The sequence below is a fragment of the Gorilla gorilla genome, chromosome 8 (genome assembly GCF_029281585.2).
Source record: "Gorilla gorilla gorilla isolate KB3781 chromosome 8, NHGRI_mGorGor1-v2.1_pri, whole genome shotgun sequence".
NCBI classification, from domain to species: Eukaryota; Metazoa; Chordata; class Mammalia; order Primates; family Hominidae; genus Gorilla; species Gorilla gorilla.
This window is the reverse complement of record NC_073232.2, coordinates 59,812,501-59,820,349: the sequence shown is the minus strand read 5'-3', so window position 1 is coordinate 59,820,349 and position 7,849 is coordinate 59,812,501.

Sequence of the window (7,849 nt, the reverse complement as noted above, 5' to 3'; positions counted from 1 at the left end):
TTAACAATAAAAAACTAGCAAACTTATTAAATGTAGGCAAAAGACCTGAACAGACACCTCACCAAAGAAGATGTACAGATGGCAAAAAAGCATGTGAAAAGATACTCAACATCATATGGCATTACAGAATTGTAACTTAAAACATTAATGAAATACACACACATATACATTCTCGTGCACACCCATAGAACCGGAGAGACTTTTATGTGTTTATAATTTAGGAATGCTGAATTGGACAAGTTCAAAAGTTTATAGAAAATATTATGAGCTTTGCAGTTTGATAAGTAGAAACTCTTCCCCTTTACTAATTGGAGGACTTTTTGGTCATAGTATTCAATGTCTGTGAGACTGAGTCTTCTTCCAACGAATAGGTATAATAATTCATATCCCATAAATTGTCAAAATAATAAAAACTTTATGTATATTTTGTAGTGAAAACAGTTAGTCAGCTTGCTTTAGGAAGACAGTAAGGGAAGGGCCCCTGGAGAACCTCAGACCCACCCCACAAGTGCTTTACAACAGATGTTTTGTGCAGGTAATGGGACTTGCACAGGGGGCTTGCCTAAATCTGTCTGCAGTGGACTAAGGACCTGTAGGCATACTGGGGGAACAGGGTGAAGCCACCAGGAAATTGTGTCTTATATGAATAGGGAACCTAGCCCCATCAGCTTATATATAAAAGCTCTTGTACTGAACTGTGAAAGGGGCAAGCAGAAACCTGCTTTCAGGACCTCTCTTTGCTGAGAGCTTTCCTTTTGCTTACTAAATTCTACTCTACTCACTCTCTGGTGTCTGCACGCCCAATTTTTCCTGGTTGTGGGACAAGAACCTGGATCTAGTTGAGCTAAAGAAGCAAAAATCCTGCATCAGTAACACATAATAGGGATCTTGCAAGTGGACGTTTCTACCAAATATATAAAAATTTATGTATTGTTGATAATATATACATATATGTGTGTATATACACATTTATGTTCTCATATGCATATATACATGTGTATATACACGTATACATATATATGCCTAACATAAATATAATCTTAAATCCTAAAATCAACTCATCTGGCAGATTCTGTTTTCTTTATTTTGCAAAAGAGAGAAAGAGATTCAGAAGTACTGAATGACTTGCCCAAGGCTGCACCACTGGGTACTAGAGTTGGGATTCAAATCCCATCCAACTGGTCCCAGAACCAGGGCTTCTTACTTTGTATCTACTACTTTCTACTGTCTTCTTCTCTGATCATCTCTGTATGACAGGTGAAACAGTAAGGCAAAATTTCGCCTAAATCGAGCTCAGTTAGGAACATGCTTTTGGAAATGTGACTAAATGTACACATTCCCTAAATGACCTTGAGAATGCTCTAAGTATTAATTTTGAAGTTTCACAAAAATCTTGTGAGTAAGTAACAAATCTGGAATTTCTTTCTACACATGCACATACACACATCTATACCTACTTTTATATTTATACCTTTATTCCTATATCTGTAAGGATATATACAGTCAATCCTCATCATTCATGAAGTCTTTGTATCTGTGCTTTAAAAATGTAAGTAATGGTACTTGCTGGCCACCACTCTAGAATCTGTTCTCTTATTTGAAACATACAGAACAGATCACACTAAGAAAAAATTTTAAAAAATCAAATTAAAGTTAAAATAGTTATTAGAGCTTGACCTTCTGTCAGATTTTATTAATTTTTTCACTTCTCAATAGCATAGTGCATGTAGTAGATTCTTCAGTTTATAATGGATGAAGCTAAAATATTTGTTTAAGCCCTTGTCACTAAGAAGTAGATGAACTAAAGTACTTTTAAGGGCAGTTTTAAGCCTCTTTTCTTATTATCCCCTAACTTTCCTCATTTAGCTAAAAAATTCAGTCAGATCCAAGGGTAAGGCGATTTACAACTAGAAATGAGTGAAGCTCTACAAATTGAGGACCCAGACAAGGTCAAATTTGTTAAGGATAAGAATTCCAAAGGGGTTGAAAAGATCAGCGCATATAGATCCAATGTGGTTGTTTTTCTCTACCAGCTAAATCAAGAAAATACAAACCAATGCTTAATCTCCACATCTCTAATATATCATGAAAATGCTAACAAACAAAATGAAACAAAAGAAAACAGCATCCTAAGTACATAAATATTGACATCCGAGATTCATTTCTGACCTAAGAAGTCCATGGATCTGTTTTCCTGGGACAGCGGGCTCTGGGAATTAAGAAAGAAATACTTTCACTTACTTTCTCTTTCTTGTATTTTCTTGACAACTTGCTCATCTTTGATTATGTGTTTTCTAGAACTACAGTGGGAAGATTCATGATCCTAGGTGTTGGATATTTGTGGTTGGAGCAAACAGCTTGCAGCCATAAAAGCTTGCAACACATTCCCCATGGAAGGAAGTGATGGGTAAAGGACTCTAGCCCAGCCTACCTCACTAGAATGCTCTTTTAACATTTGCGGCCAAACCCTAGAAAAATTACAGAGGAGTGTCTTCTCCCCCCCACCACTTCTGTTATTGATATGCATATATATTTTCCTCAGGATATGGGAAGAAATGCTTCATCAGGTATATCATTTGGTTGTTCCAGGATCCACTGACCAACATGAGATTTCTAGGTGCCATTTTTATATATATTCATATTAAAATCACATCCTAGCATTCACAATGAGCCTGTGCTCACTTGATTCCTAATCCTATGATCTTTTCTACTATGATTTTCTTTCCTCAGAGTTATCAGTAGTCTTTTGATATCTTAAATTAGCAGTCCTCCACTCTTTTCTCAGGATATAAATTTAAAGCTTTTATATTCTAATTACCTTCTTTTCTATAGTCAAAATGTGTTCTGGGATAAGGGGTTCTCAGCCTAATGTTAATAGAATTTTTTAGCTATGGCATCAGAGATTCACAGATCTAAATACTATCTAAAATTTTGTCAAATTTGTGTTTTGGTATATGTATGTGCATTTAATATTACTTTGTAATAGAATCCACAGATTTTATTATATTGTTAACAATTACCACAAACCCTCCTAAGAAATTTAAGTACCAATGATTTAGAAAAAGTATTTAGCTATTTAGTGAGTGGGCAGTGATTGTCATCTTCAGTTTTACCACTCTCCTCCAAGTTGACCCATACTAAATAGCAGTATTTAGATAAAATTTTGGCCAGATGTCAACATGATTCCAAATTAAATTTTTGTGATTTCATTATAATTAGAAAATTATGTATATCATTTTTAAGAGTAGCTTTCATTAGGAAGTCATATGAATGTATGTCCAATAGTTGAGACTGTTAAAAATTCATGCAAGGAATTATCTTGGTCATCTTTTCTATGTTGGTTACTTGAAGGGTCATTGGATTATTTCAGAAGGACCAAAACCTATTCCAGGTGAGCCATTTGCTGCATTACTCTGTAAGATTTTTTGATACTCACCTTTTTCAATGATAAAGAATAAAATTATTGAATCAGGTAATCATTTTTTTCCTTTCCTTTCCAATGAAAATGAATTGTCCTGACTTCTGCAATCTCTCTCTCTGTTGCTCACTCTCTCTGTGATCAAATTACTTATTGAAGCAACAACATCATAAAAATTACCTTTTGTTCTTTTAACATCTGAATAGAAGCTTACATTGAATGTGTATCATCTTTCTCTTAAACTATCTGTGTCTGAATATATACGCCAACTAAAATAAGCTTTAAGCACTTTGTAGACACGTTTTGCCTATTTAGTCTGATAAATTACCTCCATAGTAAGTGCTTGCTGCCCTTAATAATTTTCTCCTCTAAGATAAGACCTATAAAAAATAAACTACTTAAATAATTTGAAGTTTTAGTTTGATTTCCTAGATAAAATGTGAGATATTGTATATAGTCTATCTACTTATATTAGAAAAAATTAAGCAAAATAATCTCTTAGAACTCTACTGAGGTGACAAAATGCAATGTATAATTTGGGTCACTTTATCCAGAAATCCTTCAAGGATGAATTAAAATGCTATACAATTTTAACTTAAGGTCCTAAATTTGGAAGGTCTTCAACAATTAGCAATAAAATTAACTCACAATTGAAAATTATTAATATATATGCAAATATCCTAAATTATCTGAGATATTTCCTTAAACATAGTGTTAGGTTCAGTAATTATTTAGATGTATGAAACAAATTTAAAGAAAAACAAGTGGCTTTTGAAATTCACATGTTCTGGTGTATATGCACATGCACATAAGAATATGCTTATGTGTACCACATTATTTCTTGAATTTTTCTGTTTGCTATAAAATTTCATATCATTTTGCGCAGTGTCATGCAAAATATTGTAGGATTCATTCAGGGCTGGGCTACATTCTGAAGAAAGGCAATAATCATTGTGTTGATTAAAGAGTTAATGATTGTTAATATGATTGAGATGTAGAATAAAAAGATAAAGAAGTGTTGATTATTTGGTAAAATATAAAACAAACACACCGGCAAATAACAGTACATTTTCTTCCCACTGTATATTTATTGAGGACCTCTTGTCAGATCTTGTGCAGGCAGAAATCATTTGACTATGGAGACAACAGCTGAAGCACTATTTATCTGCAGCAGTGGCAGAGGAATGTCAATTTCTGTAATTATTCTGGAAAATTCAAAAAGCATTGGTTCTATCTGTCTATGCTAAGATGTAATTTATGATATCCATTACATGTAATACTTTGCACCAGCAGTACAAAGAGCGAGATTACTCAGTCAGGGCTGTAAATAGTGAAGACAATGACATCAAGTGCATTGGGGAATAGAGTTTGTCATTGAAAGTGAGGGTCAGGAGAGGATCTAGGCAAGGGCAAATAGATTAGAAAAGAAAGTATGATCATCGAGATAAATGAAGTGTCTTTTATAAGAAACTCTAATCTACTAGAGACTCCACAGTTAATGTATCATTTATATCAAATACAAGGAAGAGAAAATTAGCAAGGGAAAATGATACTGAAATATTCATAGTCAAATTTCTAGCAGTGCTTTATCACCCACATTTGTGGATGAGAGTTAATTTTATGCATTGTTATTACTAAAATTACCTCATGGATAATTATAAATATGTGACTATATCTAAAATAGTTAATATATTATCTGAGTTTTATGAGGTCGTATTTAGATCAATTTAACTTAGTGTGGAGGCTTTCCTAAGATAATTTCTTTTATATGTGGGTAAATTAATGATCTTCTTGATTTATATTTTCTTAAAATAGATGTATCCCCACACAGAAGTATAGGTTGTACACTTGTAATCTTCATTTAGTACTTTAACTAGAGCTAAATTTTTTTTTTCAGTGAACAAGAGTTAAGTCTTGGCTAGGCTTGACAGAAAATTTCTATCATCTAAACAAATAAATAAAAATAAAGTTAATTAATTGTATTTGGTATTTAAAAAATATTTAAGTTGCATAAATATACATCATATGCAAGTTTATCAATGTATTTTTAAAGGATTTATGGCCAAAGCTAATATTTGAGCAAGTAATGTCTTCCATAAAGATGTTATTTATTTTTTCATTGTCTAATTTTTCAGAATTGGCTAGGTGGTTGCATGGATATAGGTATTCAGATGGAACACTGAAATTAATTTTTGATTCTATAATTCTGCCTGAAATCACATTGTCCTATTAAATCATCATTAAATAATTAAAACATGCTGTATGGTTTTATTCTTTTCATGTTTTTAACCTAATAATCATGTAATTATGTTATGAACAGATTCTATCCCCCACGGTTGTTGTAGTCTATCAAAGAAATTTTCACATTATACAGTGTAAATAATAGTACACTGGGACCCTTAGGCTATCTTGGTGTTTTCTAATCGTTAAGTTGTTGGAGTTGTCAGTTCCACACTTTGTGAACTTTCAAATAATTATTAATCCTTGGAGCTCAGACACCATTCCCCAGGCATGGAATTCACTGATAGCTTTAATGGAGTCTAACATGGTCCCACGGGTTAGAGATGTATAACTCATAAGTCAATGTACCCCAGCAGGTTGTGCAAAGATCACTCTGTAGGTAAAAGTTAAAATAAGTGTTTGATCATGTTCATACATGGAACAAATTAATATGAACCTGAAGGCAATTCTCTTGTGTCTAATTCTTAGTGTTTGGAGAAAAATAATTTAAACATTGTGAAATTCAACAATACAATTTTCCTGAGTTTCACAGGGCAATAGAACTTGGTAAAAATAAAACAGTTTAACTTGTGTTTATATGTATGCCTTCAGTATAAGAGTGTGCAGCTCTTATAAAAATCTACAAAGTGTACCAGAAAGTGTACTTTTACAATAAAAAAGTACAGGATCTAGACTTAATAGTGCAGGATACAGGGTCTGATTGCTGGATTTAATTCCCGACTCAACCGATTTATAACTATGTAAATTTAGTCAATACTTATAAACTCCCTATAAGCCTGCTCACTTAAAAAAAATCTGTGTTATGGATTAATATTCTCCCTTCTGGAACTCTGACCCTAAAGTAAGTCAAAAAATTTGCCCAGATATCATTATTTCTTCTGTAAGATGGCGTGTCATCTATATTTTAGTGCTGTGATGAGGATAAAGTAAATTATTATAAATAGAAGGGTTTTTAATTGTGCGATCACTTTGCAATTTTTTTATTCCAGCCAATAAGTGGAAATTCAAATTGACTGGCCCCAGGAGTGCCATTAGTAGCCTTGAGTCAAGGAAAGTTAATTGACCCAACTGGGAATTTGAACCCATTTTTTGGCTTCATTAGCACAATTCTCTTGACAGCTGGGTTAACTGGTCATAGACCCAAGCTGCCAAAAACAGAGCTGCTATGTACTGTAGAAATAAACTGACATATTGAAAACCATTTCTGTAAGAAACAGCTTTAAAGTATTTTACTTCCATATTACCTATCTCATAAGCTGAAATCTATGGTGATTATTGTCAAAGTCACCAAGTGAACAACAGAGTTTTGTAGCCTTGACTATTCTTGTATATAGTTTTAAATAGTTATTAATAATATATTTTTATAAAACATCAACACACCCATCAAAGCACAAAGCATAAGTCTTGTCAAGGAAAGAATAACAAAAAAACTGATTGAAAAATTTCCAAGCTCAAAGAAATAAGATTTTCGCTTACCCTCTCAAAATTTAAAATTGGATGAACAGAAATAAATTTAATTTTCCAACATTTCACTCCATTAATGGAGATCCATCATACAGAATTTAGCATAAAGAAGATATTTTACATCTCATAAATATTTTATAAAAGAAAAAATAAAATTTCTGAATTATTGCTATAAATAAAATTAGTGGTAGCTACAGCATATTATTTGAAAAATGGAATAATTTTTTTATTGAGATTTTGGTGTCTTTTTTCTCATTTAGATTTGTTTGTAAAGTCAGTATTAAAGAGGATAATCAACCGTGGTTTTATTTCTTACATCAAAAATTCTGAATGAAAACAAAAGATGATGAGATAAAATAGATAAATGGTAATATCATCAATTTAAGCAGTGTGCACTAATTTCTATCGTAGTAAAGATACATATATTTTATTTTCTAAGTTGTTTTAAGAGTGTTTACATTTCAAGAGATGGACTGCAAAGAAAATATGCTCTTTTTTAAATTAGTTAAGCAACTTTGAAATTCTATGCCAACATAAGAGTTTTACATAGAATTCCAAATACAATAAGAGCTTATTGACTGGTTAAACTGCATAGTGTTTGAAAATTAAGCAACTTGAAAACCATGCTTAATTCTCCAGGGTATCATGTAGAGAAACTAGAAGCACATATGCACTGTCCAAATAGTCTCCTAGTGACCCAAAATGTTTAATGTGGATTTTTTTAAG